A 23447-nucleotide genomic window follows, 5' to 3' on the forward strand; every position below is an offset into this window, starting at 1 on the left:
ATTCTCGGTAGTGCAATTAAAAGAAGGATCCTAAGCTGGGACGTTGGTCTTCTCGACCACTCGCCTGTTTATGTAAACGAGCATTTATTGCGCACTCAAAAACAAATTACTTGGAATGACATCGTCAATGAAGCGCGAGAACTAAGGCGACACGTCTGGGTGCTAACTTCTAAAATACTAGCCCCTGCTCTCACTAAAACTTCACTGTTTTACTTCTATTTTTGTTATGGCTGAATATTGTTGATATGTGACAATAGGAGTCTCAAATATTTATCTAAAAAGCAGTAATATAGCATGGAGCTTAGTTGACTTATGCGTGCAATCTGGCAGGGTAGAGGGAGGTGGTCTGAAGCCAATAGGTATTCTTTTTTTTTTGTGGGGTCATGTTGACCGGAAACTGTTAAAAAGATGATGAAACTTTCTTTGTCCTGCCGGGTTACTGTCATTTCGTCTTGATTCATGGTAACAGGCGTGGTGGCGGTGTATCATTGCAGAATTGTATTTCTGGCTTGAAGTTCCGTTGCAATTATTCTATAGTGATGCTGCACTGCGAAGTACTTTGCCTAAAGTAATCGTTACATTTACTCTGTTTTGTTTCACCGCCTGCTGGAAACGTTGCGGAATTATGGGATTCCTTGAAATTGTATTTTGTTCTATCTATAAAAAATGTAATTTTTTTAGGCGATTTTATAAAACATGATAGAAACTTCCGTAATACAAAAATGGCCTGCTCATTTTATTGACGTCTAGCAGCTTTTCGGGTGTGATTATCCCACACACAGGAGTTACATGCTTAACTTAAATCTTTATTCATATTTTCCGTGGCCAATCGTGATAAAAGTAATATCACTACGCGGGTTCCTAGCTGTGAGTTAAATGATAGCCTCCGAATTTTTGTTCCTTAATCAAAATATACTGCAAAAATAAGCTATGAATCCTCCTTTATATTATGAGACATTGGTTCTGAAACACTGGAGATATTCAGAAGAACAAGAACGTTATTGATTGGACTCATTGCTAAATTATACTTATGGTAATGAGTGCTATGACATTTCCTTTAACGATTTGAAAAGTGCTACTGTTTAGCGTTTTTCCACAATACAGTTCCTTCTAGCTACAAGTCTATAGAGCCTTGGATATTTAAAGAAAATTTAAAACAAATGAAGGATATTCATTTTTTTAAAGTTGCTTTGTTTAAGTCAAGACGAAGAAAAGACGTTTGGACTAAACAAAAATAAGCATTTATTGAATGCACAACAGTGTTATTTTACTGCCAGATATATCTGTCTCTTCTAAATCACCCAGCAATTATGTGGAGGAATTTGAACTTGCTAATGGGCAGCCCCTGCCAGGAGAACACTTTTGAAGAAATAACAAATGATCATTAATATTTATAATGTATCTCAGCAATAAATTATATGACAATTTTGTAAGTGTAGAGCACAGTACGTATGACAGTGCTGTCACAGAAAATGTCCCATCTGTAATTAAACAACGTTTGGAATGAATAATGCAAGTGGAGTCAATCATATCTGTGAAATTAGTTTTTAATTCCGTATTCCCAAGCATAACTAATTTGTAAGAACTTAAATTATCGTCTTGTGTATTCTCTAAAAGAACGCAATATGCTAAAATATGTATTCTCGATAGTGTAGTTGATAGGAATGTTCTCAGTAACTATCGTCCGATTTTCCAGCTCCTTTGTTTCAAAGCACATTGTAAAACATTGTGTTCTCGACTTCACACTTTTTTGTGAAAAAAAAACGTTTGGTGAAGTAACCTTAATTTGATGTAAGGAAACAACGAACAACAAAGACAGCTTTATTAGTACACAAATAGATAATATCAAACAAATTTTAGAATCAAATTTTACCCTTTGGGATATAAATTTATTTTAGCAAAGTGCTCAACCGAATAAATAACCATACCCTTTTTGACAAGTTAAAATGCTATGGGGTAGGTGACATTCAAATACCACCCCTTTAGGTGTATTTACAACATCGTAATTATAGCAATATGTTGAAATTGAAAACTTGCCATCCCACACGCAACGCATTTAATCGAGTGTTCTTTAGCGAACCGTGTTATTTCCCCTGTTTTTTTTTTACTTTTTACGTCAATGATATTACAAGTATTGAAACCACCACCACATTTATTACGTACACCGCTGACACCAGCGTTCCTTTTTTTTATAATAAAAAAAGATATACGCACTTCCGAACAAACCATTTACTGAGGAAAATAGAAAACCTTGAGATTAAGACTATGTAAGCAGGTGGACTAAATAAACGAGTTAGCTGATCTGATACGTCGTCCTGTCTATATTCTGTCTCTTCTACGTGTTGATGTTTCTTCTCTACCCCAGTCTCATGTTAGTCCAACATGATTAATATTCGCCACCTCGCCTGCGCTCTTACGATATTTTAAAAGACTGGGTACAGATTAGTTATCTCGTTATTAACACGTCCAAAACAAAAGCTGTACTATTTAATTGCCCAAGATCACGCATTTCAATGTCGAATGATTTGTAATTTGAAACGAATACTGTAGAATGTATTCACAATATTAAGGCCCTCAGTATTCTGATCTATGAACAAATGCCATGTGAACTTCGTGTTGATTACATACATAAAATACTATAAAGCAGTGGGAATAACGAAGAAGCAAGTCGGAAATTTTCCCGAAACCATTAAAATGTTAATATATAATTTCTTTTTATTCCGTTCTTCCTTATATCCATCTCGTCTGCGGGACCACAAAAAGTATTTAATCCAGATTGAGGTTATTATAAAAAAGCACTTAATATAATTAAAACTGTCCTTCGCGATTATAGTTGCCTATCCCTAATTATAGATCATAAATTAGTTGACATATTAAGCGTGAACTCGTTGGTCTAGGGTTAAATATCAATAATCCTGAAGAAAACATTACGTTCATTTTAGACCTTGTGAGAATATAAAATAATCTATCCTTATACGCGTTACATCATTGGCATCCTTGGGAAATTCCATCTTCCATAGCTAATTGTGGCTTCCAAAGGTTGACTCACAAATTACCATCTGTCTTAAAAAACCTAATTTCTGAGAGAAAAATATGTTGATACGCTTTGATTAAATGTCAGTATAATTCAACGTAATTTGTAAGATGTGATTTGTTTCTTATTCTATTTATTATATTTATGTACGTCAGTGTGTTTCACTGTGTAAGTTATTTAATATAATATACTAAATTAGCTACTTTCATAGTGACTTCCCTTCATCTGTTGAATCAGTGCCGCTCTGCCCTGTGTTTCAGGGGTAAGGAACCGGTGAAGCTGGAACATTACTTTCTTTTCTGGCCCTTTTGTCAACCGTGTGAAAGAACGCGGTGAGAAAATAAACTGATTTGATTGATTTGATTTACTGAATATGAGCACTACAGAATGCCGTGTCAATACGAAGAACAAAATTGTGTTCATAAAAAAAAAATGTCAAACAGTTTTTTTTTGTTTTTTTTTAAGATGTGCATAATTCGGGGCAGGTTGCGTCAAAACTAGCCGGCTTTGTAAAGCCATAATCTGCCTGAGGTAACATTTCTTTTTCAGCAAGTCGAACGTTTTTAAAAATTCGTATGAAAGTGAAACTTTCTCACAGAGGGTTCATTTGCCTGTCTGTGTATTGTTCCGGAGTTGCGCGCTGTTAATACAGCACTCACGAGTGACCGAGTATAGTGTATCCAGCAGCACGAAAGGGCGACGTCAACTTACACCAAAATATTCAAAACAATCATCCTATCTTTGAAGTGTTGATTGGTTTTCATACGAAAAACTAAAAAAACGCATTGTTTTCTTCAAGAAAGATGTGATGACAAAGCCCTTAGGTTCGGCAATAAATGGAATGCGATGACACCTACTAATCGTTTGGGAATGCGTAGTTTATGTTTGCGATAAAAAACTGCAAACACGTGGTTTCTTTTTTGTTACGAAGAACACCCTGTACATATAGAATACAGATCTCACGCGCATATAATAGATCTCGACGGCTATATCAAGCAATTTCGGTATGAATCGAAAATAACGGAACGGTCGAAGTGAATCAACGTAAACTCATCGGGAGCTCAATTGCTTCGACATACACTGATCTTCACAGTATTCTTTGTTTACCTTTATACACTTAGTAGAAAGTATTGGAATATGCAACGCAAGCTAAAGGTGACCACCACGTACAACCTACCGAGGCAATCAAAGACATTCGTCTCAATTTGAACTTCGATTGAACACGCAAATATCTTGTGACTCACTCCGAATTAATCAGCCAGTGTAAAAGAAGTTCTCAAAATAAATTATCGCCGCCAAAAAAACAAAAAAACGTGAGCATGCAAAGCATAATTTTTTTTTTCAAATAGTATTATATATAGTATTTTTAGTACATATGAAAAAAACTACAGGGGGATAAATTATAATCGAGGTTCTTGACAAAAGTTATACATAAATAGATCATGTTAGAAAAGTACGCACACTCATTGGATTTCACATATGCCATCGATTGCTGCAATAACTCTGCGCACATATTATTTAGGACCGTGTCCAGCTTAGTTCCCCGTCCGAACACGAAAGGTCAGCAGAATTTTTATCAATCTACTTAACATCTTCGGCTAATCAACTATGGATCCCGCCTATTAGTGCTACGAATGCACCCCGCTCCGCCAGGAGTGTCATTAGCTGATTGCCCGATCAAATAATGACGTTCAGGATAAAAAAAACACTTGTTTTTACCTGGTGGCAGACTTATACAAATATATTTTGAATTAGTTACGTTGCCGTTCAGACGTATATATTTCATCCTACAGATGCTGCTGTAATGCGTACTCGCAAAGGCGGTGTAACAAGCGTTTCGTCGACATGCTGATTTTGCAGTACTCTTATTTTTAATGTAATACTTTATTTGTATTTATTGATCTCATTGTTTGCATTTAAAATATTTCATTTGACTACATAAGTACAACTCCTTACTCACAAAATACGTCACTACTGTGGAGTTAAGGCACAGCTAAGAACACCGCTTCTTTTAGTTAATGATAGAATAGTACGAATGCCATCATACTTCGTTTTTTTAACACAAACACGAAGAGACGTGTCTGCAGTTGGAACTTAATGACATGGCGTGATACACAGTAGCCATCACTCGATGACGTACCATAAAGTTATTGCACAAAAAAAATAAGCTAATGCATCTTGCTTTTAGGTATGCAATTAATCCGACAAAAGAGCTGTTTTACTAAAGAGAAAGCCGCCTTCCACGTAATACTGGAGCTACAGATCTTACATGCTGCTTTGGCGAAAACAAAAAAAAAATATATAAACCCGATGTTCTCCAACTGACATAGTTGTGAAGTGTGTAATTTTGCCGCCAAAGCCAGATATGTGATATTACAAAACAGTTAGAAGAAGTGACATTTTTATTTTCTGTTGCGCGTTTCACACTTTGCGAGAAAAAAAAAAGACAGGTTCAAACTAAAGCCGCCTCTAAGATGCTTGGAATGGGAATTGAAAACGGGTGGTTATTTTCCTTATATATTTGTTTCATCTTCCTTACTAACCTATATCATTTTGTATTTCTTACATCAACTGTGCGTGCGCTGGCCGCGTCAAATGTCATACAGCTTTGACTTCCGAGCTACCGATCATAAAAAAAATCACAACGAGCAATACATAAGGCGTTTATCACCTTCCGTTCAAATAGAACAGTGCACGTACTAAAGCGCTCTTAGATCTACACAGATGGGGCATCATGTCGTGAAAGGCGCCATTGTCCACATTGACACAAATTATTTTACTGGAATAAATGACTAGGTGCCGATTTTTGTGCTGAGTTTCAATTTTAGTCGATATTATAATTATGCATAACTGAGTAATGATTCTTAGAAACTATTGGCGTAAATTGGACTTTGCTCTTAACATGGTATAACCGATCTCAAGAAAGCATATTTTGTATAAAATTAATCAACAATTTGTTTAATAGTTTGAGCAGTTACGAGGTATTTTGTGTGTTGCTGGTAAAGCTGCGTAAACTTGGCGGTCCTCTAAGACCTAATGTTTTTCTTATTTTTTTAATGTCCTTGAAATTGAGTTTATTTCGGAAGGAGTCAAACTAGCATCCCTGTTGCGATCACATTGGAAGATAGACTTATGTTTCAAGCAAAACTGGTGATAATAGCGCCGAAGCCTCGCACACATCTAGCACGAAGTTTATCTTTAATTTTTTTTAACACGCCTGGAACGACAGGTAAAGCGTTTGCCAGTTCCAAGAAAAAAAAAATTCCTATTTATTTCTACTGCAATTTGGTATTAAAGACGGCAGTGACGCTCGAACACTCTACATATTTGGACTTCAAGATCTGTAGGACTCTCGTGCAGAGTTTGGCGGCAAACTTTAGCGTGCCCCTGAAAAGTTTGCCTTCGAATAATTTTTACGAAAAGATGGCAAACATAAGCGGAGTATATCTATATTTGATTTGGTTTGCATTCTATTCACACCTCTGTGATCACTACCTTTTGTGGTTTTGAAGGAGATTCCTAAAGACTAAGAAATCGACACTTTTTTGTTCAACTGACATAGTTATTTGGCTAAGTGTATCAACTATATTTGCATGCATAAATGCATCGCATGATAAATGAGTACATAAATAACCTGCATATGCAAATGCATGTGCGGCTTGTGGCGGGACACTGTTGTAATGAATAATATGCAATTACTCTTACAAAACAAACAAAACGATATCCTCACTAAGTTATCTTTCGAATGCAGTAGACTTAATTAATATATAAACTAATTGAATAACAAAAGGATGACTTTGAAGTGAAACATTTTTGTATTACTCTTGTTATCCTGAAACTAACCAATATGGGTTATTAAAATGTTTACATTGCTAAGTTACCAATCCCACTCGCACGAAAACACACCAAATGTTTGCGTATCAAAGGAACACAATCTTTTGAAACTATCCTATTTTGTTCTTGGTGATCCATCTTGTTCTCAACAACGCTTTTTTTCTTTGGTGGTAACGTAAAATCAAATATAATCGCTAATAGTTTGTTGAACATATGTCTGCGAGTAATGTATGTATTCGGTCGGCTTTGTGGATACAGGTCCTTAATTAAAAAGTTAACACCAGTCTTTGCAGACGAGTTCGCCTGGGCCACTGGACGCGCCAGCTTTAGTAAAAGGACGGCGGAGTGTGGAGGATGAGCAAGGATTAATATGGGTAATTATTTTACACCTCCCTTGGTTTGGGGTATCCTAATTACGTGGTCTTAAACACACCACCGAGAGTGTGTTGGACAGCATAATTAATGAATGAAAAAAAAAATCAAGATGGCAGTGTGAAGCTCGCCTTTTTTATTCAAGAACTCTGATTTTTTTATTTTTTTTTACTGCAGCGGCTTTAGATAAGACTGGGATTACTTATATTTTGAAGCCTTGGAGAAGGAATACTAAAGTTATAAATCCCTAAATAGAACTTATCAAAATGCAGACGCTATGCGCGACAAAAAAAAAACCACTAAACTTTTTTTTGTATGTTGAGACTGAACGTTTAGTTTACGTTCAACTTTACTGATAGCAAAGAAAGGAAGGTAGACAGTGTGAGGCACATGGGGGCTGGGAGCAATCACCATACTAAGGCATTTTGTAGTTGTTATGGTACAAGCTAGTTCTTTGGACTTGACTCTCGTCTAGACCCATAGCGGTTCATACATCTAATGAATATTTGTAACAGACTGGCCGTTTGAAGAAATAATGTTATTCCTCTCAATAGAAAAGAAAGTTCCACATACGGAGCGAAAATTGTACTATTTTTGCGTGCTGGTGGCTTTTAAAGCATTCGAAAAAGGAGACACTCAAGGGACGACACAGACGAGGCAAGATTGTCCCGGTTGTGTCGTCCCCTGTGTGTCTTCTGTTTTTAATTGTTTAAAAGACAGTGAAAAAGACAGAAACCTGAATTAATAATAAATAATTGATATTTATGAGCGAATAATATGTTAATAAAATGACGTGGGGTGAATTCGGGTCTTCAGCACATATCTACATAAACCTGTGGGGTACACATTCAGACGGATGTACAATATTAAATCAATTGTTAGACCGTCCTATAGAACCCAGGCGCTAAATGACCAAAATAATAATTCACTAAATAAAAACCAGGTATGATCTGACAAGCCAAAACATGTAGCATGCTCCTTAAGTTTAGGAAAATGCCTCATCATGCTCTTGACGCCAAAAATGTTCCATGTGGAAAACAAAATTGGGTAGGCTGTATCGGGTTTGCAGCCGCAGTAGGGTAGGTGAACATCTTGTTCGTGCTGCCGACACAGCATGGGCACCAGGGTACAGAAGGGACGTAACCAAATACAAAGCTTATTTATTTAGGCTATACAGAGCTTACGTTCTTAACATTTGATGGAGCTAGGGTGGTCTTCTGGTCTAATCGTGCAAACCTGGTGCTCCCTTGGGACTGTTAGGGGTGATTTTACAAGTCTTAAATACTAGTTGTGGCTTGTGGGACTGGTTGGGATGATTTTATTAAGGTGGAAAGTCGGAGAAATCCGCGAAAATCGACTCGGATTATGAATATTAATTGTTCATATGAGATCAGTACAATCAATCAATTCATTGATATACTTTTACAGGAAAGTAGATAATGCGCACGTTGTCGAGAACTCACTTTAATGCAATTGCATTCTTCTAATAGTATCGCATACGAATATTAAACAGTTCAAGAAATATAACGATTATAAAAAAAAAGTCTAAAGAAATAGTTTTAAATATTTTTTTTATCAATTCTTGACTCATAAAACTAATGCCATTTCAGACAATAAAGGAAAACTCCAACTTGAACCGGATTAACCATAGAGTTATTACAGTAAACGCTAGAGGCTCAGCTGGTGCTAGTGTGCTGTTGTATATTGAAGCAGACAGCAATCAGTCAGAAATTGACTTCCGGTAAAGCATTTCTATGCGAACAAGCGAGTGAACTTTCTATCTGCGCTTGATTATAAGAGCAAATATCACGAATAATTTGTACGTACTAGGCACATTGTAACATTTCTCAGTCACGCAGACGAAATAATTGGTCAGTTACAGCATTTTTATTTGAAATTCGTGGCATGAAAAACGGTGTTAAAACCGCCTTGTACCTGTATTTATGTGCACTGTTGGACACTGTTACCGCGAACGCGGTCTCGACGCTTTCCAGCATGGGGGATATACGTGCCAAACGAACGAAGGACATGTGGAAAACCAAGAGAGACAGCAAGCACTACGCAGTAACACTGGATGAGTAACTCCTTGTGCACGCAGACGATCAAAATAAATTGAAGGCCACGTAATATAGTCAGATTTGCAATAAATAAGTACTGCTTTATTCTTTCTGCTCATGAATATGTGCGAAGATGCTTGTTTTGGGTTCAAATCATCGCCCGCACGCTCCACATCTTCGCAAATAGGGGGAGCCAGAGAGCAGGTGCCGGATAAAAAGTGCCCGACATAGGAAATATAAGAAAAGACACACCTTTTGTAGCTCACGTGCTTTATTCTTTTGCGTTCGAATGTTTCCTTAACCGATCGTAAAGATGTACGACGGAGTCATTTTCATCCAGTGACAGGACGGGCATATTAGCAATATATAAGAACCACCGAAATGCTAGGAAACCTTGAACACACTCTACATTCCTTTCGATCGTTAGTTTGCTTAGAATCGTCGCTCGATTTCACATACCTTCCTTGAAACAGAGGTTTGGGTCTAAAAAAGAGCGAAGTTTAACATCGTTCAGTGGTAAAGAGAAATGCTGTAACTAAAGCAATTTCACTTTCACAGTACCAATAAAGATGCATACTATCGGGTACAATCGAAATGACAAAAGTTATTTATGTCCTTTTCCGGAGAAGAGACGAATTCACGCGCGTTTTCCCATAGCAATACACAGGGAGTCTGGAAATGTAGACTGCATGCTGTCTGCATCATTTCGCAACCGGAAGTCCCGTAGACACTAACGCCAGCTGAGCCTCTAGCGTTTATTGTAATAACTCTATGGGATTAACGAGAGGTATAATTGTAAAATACATGTTGACGTGGAGAACACGCGTATTATTCTAGAGATGATACCCGGCTAACGAAAAATGTAATTTACCATGTTTTAACATGCACAGTAAAACATAAGAAAGAGTATATATATTCATCAAGATCACTTGTGCACTCAGCTCTTCGCAACGAAATATTGCCGCTCTTTTAACAAAAGTTGATTTTTCCTACCTTTCTACACAAAGACATAACAGTTTTAGAAGAATTGAGCATCAAGATGTTTTGTCGACACCAATTACACACTCATTTAATATCGTCCATATGTTCTTCGCAGTCATACAAGGGTAAGCTCTGCCTAAACGGTTTGATATCATCTGCATAGTTCAAGGTGACTGAATTATGAGCACTTGAAGTAAGGTAATTAATAAAAACATTGAAAAATATCGGCACAAGTGTGGACCCCTGCGGCACACCCGAATGAGAAACATAGGGCTGGGAGGGATGTCCAAGAACACGCGCGACATTCTGTATATTGAAAGAATAATCAAGAACAAATAAACACATTCAGGAACTCATACAGTAGAATACTAATGTATGTATAATGAGCGAATGAACAACCAAGTCGAAAGCCCTTTAGAAAGAGAATATATACACCGTGTACCTGTCCACGCTGACACATTGTAAGGAAAATGAAATTCAAAAATGGCACTAAATTTGTTTCCATAGACCTTCCACGTACAAAGTCATGCTGTGAAGAGCCATTCTTTCTTTCAAAAAGCTTAAAATGTGATCGAATAAAACAATTTTGTTGACCTTTGTAAACGTACATAGCAACAACATGGGTCTGTAATCTTTTGTATCGTCCCTTCTCCCATTCTTACGTAAAAGCGCGGTCATTGTGTTCTTCAAGAGCGAAGGAAACACGAGGCTCTGCAACGACAAGTTAAAATACAAGCAAATGTAGCAGAGCATCCTGATACAATGAAGCTCGGAATACTGTCAAATGCCTCTGACGTTGGCTTGAGTTTTGTGATAGCAAGTTCAATGTCGATAATTTCAAAAATTAAGAATAACAGGTGATCCTAGCATTGTTACTGTCGGCAGAAATAGGCTGTCCGGTACGTCCGCAAAAATAAACCCAGGAAAAATACCTCGCGAATGCATTTGATACTTCTCCAGATGTTGTCTCCAGGAGCACTCAACATAATGCCAGACGGGGCAGCTAAGCTTATTTTTGGCGAAGCAGTAGTTGTACGGTCCTTTACACATCGTCAAAAACGCATTTGTTGACGGTTTAAACTGTGCTCTACTGATTTGCGGTGTAATACTTTATTGCTCTACAGCACTATTTAGCTAGCGGAAGTCATTCAGAAAATTGTAGGTAGCAATAAGCCGAGTTTGCAATCTCACATTTCTTGTGATAATGCCGATTTTTTTTTAGAACTAGTCTAAGCTCGTTAGAGCACCAGTGCAGATAACGAGTTGTATAGGGACTGTTTTTGTAATATTGTTTTTAAATAATACGTTTAGATATAACGACAGAATCTCGAGATCAATCGCCGTATCACAAGAAATTGTAGTAAAATCAATTTCCTCGTCAAGATACATCTACTGCAGTGTGATAGATGTAAAATACCATATTTGTTCTATTCATTTTTCTCCGTGTTTTGATATATTTACAAGTTCAATATAAAGACATCTACACTTTTTAAAAGTTTGTGACTCGAGACATAGTAATGTATCTATGGTAGACACCAAATGAAATATCACCGGTGACGTCACCACAATAGTCAGTAACTAATATACAACGAGAAAAAGGATACATTTTTTTCTATATTTTGTCGGAACTTCCACGCTAACAAATGACGCGTTTCGTTGGATCCTTAATGGGAATGTCGCTGCGAGACTCTTGACCGATGGCACTCGCCACGTGAGCTTCTATTCCCTACCGCGCGGCTGTGCGCGGACACCAAAGCGCAGTAACTCACCGGACATGTAACGAGATGCCACCAACAACGTTAGTTCTGGTCCTACTCCTTCTTCTTGTACGGTTGGATGATCAGCAATAATGAAAGACCTGGAGCCGGTTGGAAGCCTACATTCGTCAATGAAAGGTGCCACAGCTTTGGTTGGAGTGGACGGACTTCTTTGTTTTAGATATTTACCTGCCTTGATGTGTTTAATGGCGGTGCTTCCCGTGCTCATATAGAAGACTCAAAAAGCTGACCGCGCATGTTTTCTAGTATAATTGGTATTTTACCAACTTAGCTTTTTTTTTGGTTTTTAGTGTATTTAGCACCTACAGACGGGGCAAAGAGTGGCATACATGGAATAGATATATTGGAGTAAACAATGGTAATTGAAATACAAAAAAGTGAAGCAACGGAGCCACTAGCGGCATTCATGTATGCGATAACGAATGTGCATTTCTTTTGAGCCGTGCGAAATTCTCCCTTTTTACTGCGTCCTGAGATACGGTATCGCAAGTGTCACTGAAAGCATTTCTTAAAACATGCAATGCACACGTTGTTTTTTTTTTTACTCTGTAGCCCGTGCGCCTTCATGACAGTACAGGACAACATTAGACACAAATGGCTTTAAAGACAACGGAGGGGCATTAACAATATAATTTTTTTTTGCTTGAGGTGTCATGTTTTCATAACTACGAATTGGAAACTTGGAGGTCCTACAGAGTGATAATTTGTCTTAACCCCCTCCCGAATGGTATTTAGTCTTTTGACCAAAATAAATTTATATACTGGTACTGAAGAAACTGGTACCCGCAAAAACAAAAGAGTGGACAAGGGCACTCACTTGTCCTTGTTTACTATTTTGTGTTCGTCGTCTGTGTTTGCGTATATATGTTTACTTGGTACCATGAACCGACTATACGAGCAACAAGTCTTGCAAGGTGCATCTATGCAAATTTCGTAGTATGAAAAGTGTAAAAATGTTTTTTTTTTAATATCTCTGGAAATCCTAAATGTTCTTTTAAAAACATTTGTGCCATATCTGGAACGATATACAGTAGTATAATTATACTCAAAATAACATTGGATTTAACTAACTTGACTTTATTTTGTGCGCCAGTATATTTTTACCTTCATTTGTGACAAGAAAACATCAGTTTTTAATTTCGTGCCTAAAAAACAAACCGTAAAATCTTTTAATTGCGGGCCTAAAATAAAAAAAAAAGCCCTTTGCTTCTTGGAACAGGGAGGACTATTGCATTTTGGCAAGGAAAGGGGAATTTCGCATTGCAATTGGCCAAATCGCACTGTGACAAAGTTTTCATCCAAAGGTGAAAGCTGTAGGTGCTTCTGCGTTGCGCACCGTAGCTTCTGTAACAAGTCGCATCCTCTGAATGTGCTAAACTGCTTGATGAAGAGGCTCCATCCCTCTTTGTTTTCAGCAGCTGTCTCGCTCCAAAGGCTGAACCCCAGAAAAATTGAAGTGGAATAACACTAAGAATTTTCGCTTTCTGGCACATTCAAAGCTACTAATAAAGCACTAATGCCAGCTCTAGGACATCAAACTATACTATCAAGTTATATCTGTACCTAAATTAGATTTTCTAAAGACCCAACATATGTGATGGTATTATACAAATAAGGAAGGTGTAAAATATTTTAACTGAATCCTAAATATCCGCAATATTACACTATTCTACACCTCGACAGCATATATCGTATGGTATATTTGGCACATATTCAAGCCAATTTAGCGTGGACAAAAGATGCGATACAAATTATAATTTTTCAGACCTTCTACTTTCAAATAGCTCATGATTTTCGCAGAGTGTACAATAAGCTAAATATTTATATTTGCGATGTAGTATGGCCTAAAAAGCCGATGTGAACGCCAATTTTAAAACCAAAATGATTTGGTGCCGCTAGTTAACAGGATATAAAGATAAATCATTTGTCTGAAACTGAGAGCAATGCTATATATAGTATCTGCATCCACATACAATTAGAGCGAATATACTGTAGTAATATGGTATATATTCTCGTATTTTCTAGTGATACGTGCCATAGGTAACCCACATTGCAACTGTAAACGGTTTGTACTACGGGATACAGCGCTTTAATTCAAGGGGTAGTTTCTATTTATAAAACCCATGTGTGCTACGAAACCAGAATCAACAAGCAAGCTGCTTCATTTTAATTCTCAAACGCAGCATGTTCCATCTCAGCACCAGCTCCCGCCCTCCATATGCCCCTGGCTAGTGGAGGGCGGGTTTACACTTAATTGCAAACATTGCACCATGCTACAAACTTCCAAACGAGCAGTTATTTCTAACGTACAACCCATTACTTTACCGTAATGTCAAGCTTTACTTCTTAATCGGGTACTGTCAATTTTTGTCACGTATTTTTGAAACTACTTTAACCCCTTCGTATTTTGACCACCAGGCACTGAGATCTGATTTGCAATTGAAGCCTGGAGAGGAAACCTGTCACCACAGAGTTCTGTTCCAGCCTATAGACCATTCCATTTAGCGCTCTCTGGGCGGCACCATTTTGTTCGACCGCAGCGCCCTCTCCACACATCCGGGAAGTTCAGCGGGTTCGGCGGGGTAAAACGAGAGAGAGGGCACGCGCCCGACTCCGCTAGCAGACGACAAGCCGGGAGGTTGCCGTTCTCCATCTTTGGGCTGTATCGGCGGGCTCTACCGAACATCGAACTCTCGCTCGTGGCTGCCGTTGTGAAGTGGTTCGCGTTCTTAGAATAGTTGTGGCTACTCCAAAATCAGCCTATAGCTCTCTGTTGTTCTATTTTGCTAAATGATCAACTAGCATATCTTTTTTCCGTTACTTAAATAGCAGTTGAGTCAGCCGGCAGTACTACCCTCAACTACTGCTTGTATTGCGGCAGGAGAGCACGTTTTATTTATTATTTCAGACTTTCACTCAAGGTCGCTAAAGGCCTACACCAGTGCGAACTTTTGTATAGTAAAAAAGGTACAGCAAACGGATTTACTTTTCGCCAAAGAGACCGGCCAATCTGACACAGTTTTCCCTATTTTTTTCTTATTTGCACGCAGGTAACAGCACAATTGGACCCTGTGAGTCTTTTTGTCTAGCATAATACAACACGACAACTGGCATACCAAAATCTGCGCATCTGCGCTTGAAAGTTCCAAAATGACACGATTTTAATCAGAGTTTGCACGCCAGCCGGACGCTAGCTACAGCCCACTCGGCGGAGCGGACGAGATGCGGGGTGAGAGGGGGAGTGCATTTTTTTCTCTTTTACCCTCTCTGCTATGACCCTAATGGAACGGTATATAGGTGCCGTATATTTCGCTGGAGTTGCCAATACCTAAACGTAAATAAGTGGCGTCAAGAAAGAAAGAACCATTGTTCAGGAAAACCTCAATTTCCGGTAGAATGCAGTTTTTTGTGTGTTTTTTATAGCATCGAAGATTTTCCGCGCGTAAGTATAGAACAAAAAGTCATTTATTTCTTGTTCTTAATAGCACGCTAGCAAACTCCGAAGCCGGAGCGGTCCCTTTCTCAACCAAGCTGAAACAGGAACGGTGAAGCGGTACTAGCTGTCAGCGAGAGGCGCTGCCGGTGCTGGATATAGCTCCCTTATTCGAGATATAATTTGAGCTCAACTCCTGTTTTGGGGTCATGTCAGATCGAACATTGGGCGCATTTGTTTGTTGAGGTACTTCCTCCGGAATATTGATGAGAATAAATGCATATATAGCGCTCTTGGGACAATACAAAATTGAATGGTGCAAAATTTTGTTACCAGGAATTCACTCGACTTTTCTCTGAGCAACGACGGACGTTCTGAATAGTCTCTTATTCTGCCGCGTTATTGCATCTCTGAAGAAAAAAAAAGTGCCCGGCATCAATAGTTTCTAATGGTAAATATTGATTTTCACCAAGATAATTTATATTACTTTATAGATATCTCCCTCAATAAACTTAATATGCAAACATTGCACTCGCCTAGGCATTTACTAGTTCAAAAGAATACGTGGAGATCTATACCAAGACAACATGCGATTGTCAATGCAAAATACGCCAAAACTTTTAGCATGAATATGCCAGTGTAAGTGAACTTTACAAGACGCGTTAAGTAGAAGGTGGTTAGAGCAGGTATTATAGAGGACTTAATGTAGAACTCCATCGCCCGCTGCGGCTGAAGACGATACACGGGTGCTCATTCGCCGCATTAAAACAATATATTGCCGCTCGCGCAGCTGGCCAGGAAGGCAGCGCGCGCGTGACCTAACGGTTATCGCGCCTGCCCCCCACGCGAAAAGCCAGGGTTCGATTCCTGGCCGCGGAGGCGCATTTTTGTTGACTTTGTAAATTAATGTTCTGGTAAATTCGAGAACCATGTTGAGCTTCTTCGAGGTTAGAATGTTCTACACGCCGAACCTTCGACGCCGATTATTCGAGAAGCCCACAGGTGTACATAAGGGGCTCCGCGTGGCGATCTGCATTCAGTCTCGCCCCAGCGTTCGACTCTGCAGTTACGCCGACTTCGACGCCCGTGACGCTGTGTTATTATCTTTTGTACCCTTTTATTTTTGGCACAAGTTCGCCACATTAAAGGTTTATTTCTTCCTGATTATTGTTTTTTGATTACCACCCGTGACATTTTGGTGGAGGTGCGGGGTACCGCCTGCCCGTGCAGCGTTCCTCTCCAAGCGGCCGCAGTGCAAGTCCGATTCCCGGCTTGGTGAGAAGACCACTCACCGCGGAACCTGAAACTCGGACCAGCCGCCGCATTAAAGGGATTGTCCGGTCAAATTTTGTATTCGAGAAAACAATTGCACATCATTGTTATTTCCTCGAGACGCATCGTACGTGCAATATCTGAATTTTATATGCCCCTCTGCATGAGTAATTGCATTTATACTGCCCCAATCGCACTCTAGCGTAAACGCTGTTTTCGGTGGCAACATGGGAGCTCTGACGTCACACAACACAAAGCGAGCAGTCGAGCATTTCTGTCTCGTTGTTTACCTGCGAGTGAACGCCTCAGCGTGCTTCGTTTATGTTGTTGTGCTCGACTTGTTTCATGGTTGGGTGACATTTTTGTTGCGCTGTTGGGTGCCACAACCACCAGGCAGCACATGCAAGCCAAAACATTACGTTCCACACTTTTTCGCGAGACGTGCAGTGACGAACAAAATGGATCGTCGCCGTGCGTAGGGACTGGGTTCCCGTCAAGATCGAGATCCCGCTTATGCAGCAGTCATCTCACAGAAGAGAGCTGCGAGCTGAGCTCTAAGCGGCCAGAAGACTCGTAAGCTGAGGTGTGATGCTCTGCCAACGATATTAAACTACGTCCATTCACTCCACCCAAATCGGATCAATCAATTTGTTTATGCAGCGAAACCGAAACCAACAGCTAGACCACCTGGAAACCATGCCAGAAGTTGTATTTAGCACCCGTGCATTCAAAGTCTGTTTGACCCCCATGTGTAAATAGAGCGTGGCTACGATTCACCAAGCTCGTCCAAGTCAAGTGACGCATTTGAACGATTCGCCGATTGCCTTCGACCCGCGGTCATCGCCTCTGAGGAAAGGACCCGCAGCCTCATCACCGATCCAGTGAATCCGCCGATATGTGTACCTATACATACCGCTTCGTGTGCCCAGTTGCCGCTTCAGAGGCGTAGTCTGCATCCTTTGCTTTGCAAGCGCTCCTAATTCGATCGGTGGCCGTCGCAGTTGTGTTTGAGCGAAACGGCATACGTTTGCTCGAAGCTTATGGCTGCTTAATAATATCCTGCTAAAAGGCGTGACTTTTTTTGCACACGCTTGGGAACTATAACAAAAAGAACCGAATTTCAGTAGGGTACAGCCTAGGACAGTGGTCCTCAGCGATTGATGTTTCGCGGACCCCTTGTGGATCGGCGGAGATGATGGAGGACCCCGTTCGTGCTGAGAGGAGAGGAAAGGTGTAGGTTAAATATGATAATGATTTAATAAATGGATATAACTAAGGGCTAGTGTGAAGTAGACCTCTCTTATTGACGTTCACACGAAAGAACTTGCCCGAAAACTAAAACATTTATTTTCGACCTGAAAAAAAAGAAAAAAGAAAAAGAAAGACAGCTTTTATTGCCGGGCTTGACTGATAAGGCAGGGCTTCGCAAACCCCTGGAAGGCCTTCGCGGACCCCCATTTCAGAACCACTGGCCTAGGAGACTATATAATTCGAAACAAAATACAAAATATCCATCAACCAACGATGGTTATCCCGACCATCCGCCAAACCCTTGCGTTTTGTGACGTCACGCACCAGCTACAGATGTCACCCATTGATACTAGCGAAATTCGGGGTGCAGTTTCGTACATACGCTCATGAAAGGTTTAGTTAATAATGGCAGATCATATATCAATATAAAAATGTTGTTTGTCTACACGAAGGCTCCCTCGACGTAACGAGCGCAAAAACTTAAGTACTTCCGGTTTCGACCGGACAATCCCTTTAAGGGAGGGGATCCTGAGTACGGTATGCTGCCGGACAAGCCGAGGCCCAAGAAGACGGCGATGGCCAACCAGTCGGAGATCCCGGCCACTTCTGCCGCCTTATACTTGCCCGTCGCACCCCGGACTTCGACGCCTTTCACTGGGGAGATCTACGAGGACGTTGAAGATTGGCTACAACGTTACGAACGAGTGGCCCGCCATAACCGATGGACACCGGAGCAGTGCCTTCAGAACTTCTACTTTGCTCTGGAAGCCACGGCACGCACCTGGTTCGAGAACCACGAAGCGTCCATTGCGTCGTGGGAAGAATTCCAGGCCGAGCTGCGACGGACTTTTGCCAACCAGCACCGACGGCAGCGTGCCGAAGAACTCCTGCGAGCGAGAACCCAAGGGCCGACCGAGAGCGTCACAAGCTTCGTCGAAGACGTTCTCCACCTCATGAATCGCGCCGACCCAACCGCTCCCGAAGAGAAAAAGCTGCGGGTCTTGATGCGCGGTGTGAAGGAAAACATGTTCGGTGGCCTTGTGCGGAGCCCGCCTACCACCGTCGAAACTTTCATCGCCGAAGCAACCAACATCGAGCGCGCGCTTCAGGCACATGCTTCCCACTACCAGCGACATCCAGGCGTCGCTGCATCCACACTGCTTAATGGCGAAAACACTCCGGGTACACCGGACATCCGGGAAATTATCCAAGAGGTTGTCCGGGAGGAGCTGCGAAGGTTGCTGCCAACTACCAGCCGTGCGCCAACCCTTTCCATCGCCGAGGCTGTCCGAGAAGAATTGCATCGGGCGCTCCAACCAGAGGTTCCCGTCACCACGGTGGCACCGGAGGAACCGACGTTGAGCTACGCCGCGATGGCTCGACGACCACCACAAGCTCCCCGCCAAGGCACGTCGCCACCCCGAAGAGAGGCCCCAACGCCGCAGTACCCCCGACGACAGGAAGATCAGGCGCACGTTCACCCAGAGCAACCTGTGCGGAGGAAGACAGACGTCTGGAGGACGGCCGACCGACGAACGCTGTGTTACCACTGCGGGGAAGCTGACCATGTGTACCGCCGATGCCCATGACGACTCGGGCTGCGCGGATTCCACCCAAACGACCCGCGCCCCCGGTATGGTGAACGCCCTCGGGAGATCGACGAGTACCTGCGACGACCTCAGTCCCCCGAGCCGGCGTCCCGCCCAGAGTTCCGGTCGCTTTCGCCACAACGTCCAGCTTCGCCGATGCACCGCCCCCGAGGTGAAAGCCTGTCGCCCCTCGCTCCACGCCGGGGAAACTAGGCGCGGCAACCCCTGGAGGCTGAGTTGCCGAAGGCGACCGACGTAAAGAGCCTCCAAGAACGACGGAGCGCTCCCACTCTCCCGACGCTGCGCATCACAACGACGCTCCTGCATCGGTGTCCAAAAACCTAAACGTTGTCATCGACGGCCTCGACGCATCGGCACTCGTGGACACCGGAGCAGAATCCTCAGTCTTGAGTGAGAGGCTCTCCCGCCGCCTTCGAAAAGTCATGACGCCGTGGGATGGACCACAAATAAGAACCGCCGGAGGACACCTCATTACACCAGTTGGGAGATGCACTGCTCGCGTCAAGATCCATGGTGAGACGTGCCCTGTCAAGTTCGTCGTTCTGCAAGACTGTTCGAGGGACGTTATTCTTGGAATGAACTTTCTCTGCGAGTATGGCGCCTTCATCGACCTCGGAGCAAACCGGCTAACTCTACGAAAACCTGTTTCACCACCGGAGGAACCCGAAGCGACGTCATCCGCGGTCCGAGTCCTCGCAAGTCACGTAAACTTACCTCCCCGGTCTAGTGTTTTCGTGCCTGACGAGATATCCGAAGCTTTCTGCGGCGAAGTGCTGCTCGCGGGGAGCCTCCAGTTGCTTCTAGGAAGAGGAATAGGCGTTGCAAGAGGGGTAGCTGAACTTTAGGATGGCCGCATTGTGGTCCTCATGACGAACTTCCGAAACGAAGCGCAACACCTCACGAAAGGTGCAGCCGTTGGCCACGTCGAGGAACTCTGAAACACCGCCGAAATCGCCGCCATTACTGGCAAATTCTCGCCACCTCAGCAAGACAATACGTTGCCAGCACAGCTAGACATTGACCCTAAGCTTTCGGGTCCGAAACGACGTCAGCTGATTGACCTCCTCGCCGAATACAGCGACTGCTTTGACACGTCGTCGAAAGTGCGCCAAACCGCCGTTGCGAAGCACCGCACCATTACCGAGGACGACGCGCGCCCTGTGCATCGATCTCCATACAGAGTCTCCGTGAAAGAAAGGCAGGTGATCCAGGAGCAAGTTCAAGAGATGCTGAACGACGACATAATTCAACTTTCAAGTAGTCCTTGGGCCTCTCCAGTAGTACTGGTTAAAAAGAAAGACGGTACGCTTAGGTTCTGCGTGGACTACCGGCAGCTGAACGCGGTGACAAAGAAAGACATCTATCCCCTCCCACGCATCGACGACACGTTAGACCAGCTGCGCCATTCCAGATACTTTTCATCGATGAACTTGAAGAGCAGCTACTGGCAGATCGAAGTTGACGACCGGGACCGAGGGAAGACAGCCTTCGTCACACCGGATGTGCTGTACGAGTTTAAGGTGATGCCCTTCGGACTATGCACGGCGCCAGCAACTTTCCAGCGCGTCATGGACACCGTACTGCCAGGACTGAAATGGCAGAGCTGTCTCGTCTACCTGGATGACGTCGTAGTGTTTTCCGGCGACTTCGACGAGCACTTGCGACGACTCCGAGCTGTTCTCCAAGCCATACAGATCGCCGGACTCACCCTCAAGCCGTCAAGGTGTCGGTTCGCCTATGACGAACTGAAGTTCCTTGGTCACGTGGTTAGTAACAAAGGCATTCGCCCAGACCCAGAGAAGACTCGCGCCGTCGCAGCATCTCCAGTGCCAAGAGACAAAAAGGCAGTGCGAAGGTTCCTTGGCCTATGTGTCTACTATCGGCGCTTCGTTCGAGATTTCGCAAGACTTTCCGCACCGCTCACAAACCTCACAAAAAACGCCGAGAAGTTCGAATGGGCCGAGGAGCAGCAGCAGGCATTCGAAGAGCTGAAGCGACGACTTCAGACTCCTCCTGTTCTTGGACATTTAGACCAGGATGCGGAAAACGAGATTCACACGGACGCAAGTAACGCAGGACATGGCGTGGTACTGGTTCAAGTACAAGAGGGCACCGAGCGAGTCATCGCCTACGCAAGTCGGACATTGTCCAAGGCGGGGAGAAATTACTCCACGACTGAGAAAGAATGCCTTGCGATCGTGTGGGCAATCACGAAGTTTCGTCCGTACTTATACGGGAGCCCGTTCCGCGTAGTCACTGACCACTACTCGCTCTGCTGGCTTGCGAACCTCAAGGACCCGTCAGGACGCCTCGCGCGATGGAGTCTCCGACTACAAGAGTTCAACGTGACCGTGGTCTACAAGTCAGGCCGCAAGTACAGCGACGCCGAGTGCTTGTCCAGAGCTCCCGTCGAAAACCTTCCGACAGCAGCAACGACGATGACGACGAGTGTTTCCTGGACGCAGTGAACACCCACGACATGGCCCGACATTGACGAGACGATCCTGAGCTGCGTGCACTAATAGAGCACCTTGAAGGGCGCTTGAGTGCCATGCCACGTGGTTTTCACGAGCCCTGCCGACCTTCACCATTAAACAAGGTGTCCTCTACAAAGAGAACTTCGGGAACAACACCTCGACGTGGCTGCTGGTACCGACCTTCGGGAGGAGATCTTTCAAGCCTGCCACGACGACCCGACGTCCGGACACCTTGGTTGCAGCCGGACACTGGCCCGTATTCGTGAAAAGTATTACTGGCCCAAGCTCCCCAAAACCGTCCACCTATACACACGATCATGCCGTGAATGCCAGCGACGAAATAAACCTCCGACGAGGCCGGCCGGACTCTTGCAGTCAATTCTTCCGCCAACAGCACCCTTCCAGCGGATCGGAATGGACTACTAGGCCCTTTTCCGCCGTCGGCGTCGGGAGATCGCTGGATCATCGTTGCCACAGATTATCTCACGCGGTACGCCGAGACAAAAGCCCTTCCATCAGGAACGGCTGTTGAAGTCGCCAAATTTTTCATCGAGTCCATCGTCCTCCGGCACGGCGCTCCCGAAGTCCTGATTTCAGACCGTGGATCCTCCTTCATGGCCCAGCAGACACAAGAAGTCCTTCGTCTCCGCCACACCAGCCATCGTCGCACCACGGCGTATCACCCGCAGACCAACGGGCTGACGGAAAGACTCAACAAGACCATCGCCGACATCATTTCTATGTACGTCGACGTGGAGCATAAGACATGGGACGAGGTGCTGCCGTACGTCTCCTTTGCCTACAACACGGCCGTACAAGAGACCACCCTTTCAACTGGTGCATGGGCGCAAGGTAACGACAATGCTGGACGTAATGTTACCCCACGAACCGGCTATCGACGCAAGCGACGACGCCCAGGTGCCTGCCCAAAGGGCATAAGAAGTCCGTCAGCTCGCCAGAATCCGGATTAAGGCGCAACAGCGTGTCGACACTGGCCGCTACAACCTTCGTCGTCGGGACGACCACTTCCAGCCCGGAGACAGGGTGTGGGTGTGGACACCGATTCGCCGCCGCGGTCTCAGCGAGAAACTCCTGAAACGTTACCTTGGACCCTACAAAGTGCTTCGTCGACTCGGGGATCTGAACTGCGAGGTGATGCCCGACGGAACACGGACTTCGTCACGCCGCCCTCCACGACCGGAAGTCGTCCAGGTCGTGCGACTGAAGCCGTACTACGCTCGATAGGACTGTGGACCTTATGTGTTCCAAATGACTCTTCAGTCTACCGTTATTTTATTTGCTTTGTTTCGTTTTGTGTTGCATCGGGACGATGCGCTTTTTAAAGTAA

This window comes from Ixodes scapularis, unplaced genomic scaffold (assembly GCF_016920785.2).
Source record: "Ixodes scapularis isolate PalLabHiFi unplaced genomic scaffold, ASM1692078v2 PGA_scaffold8__174_contigs__length_109621045, whole genome shotgun sequence".
Lineage (NCBI taxonomy): Eukaryota > Metazoa > Arthropoda > Arachnida > Ixodida > Ixodidae > Ixodes > Ixodes scapularis.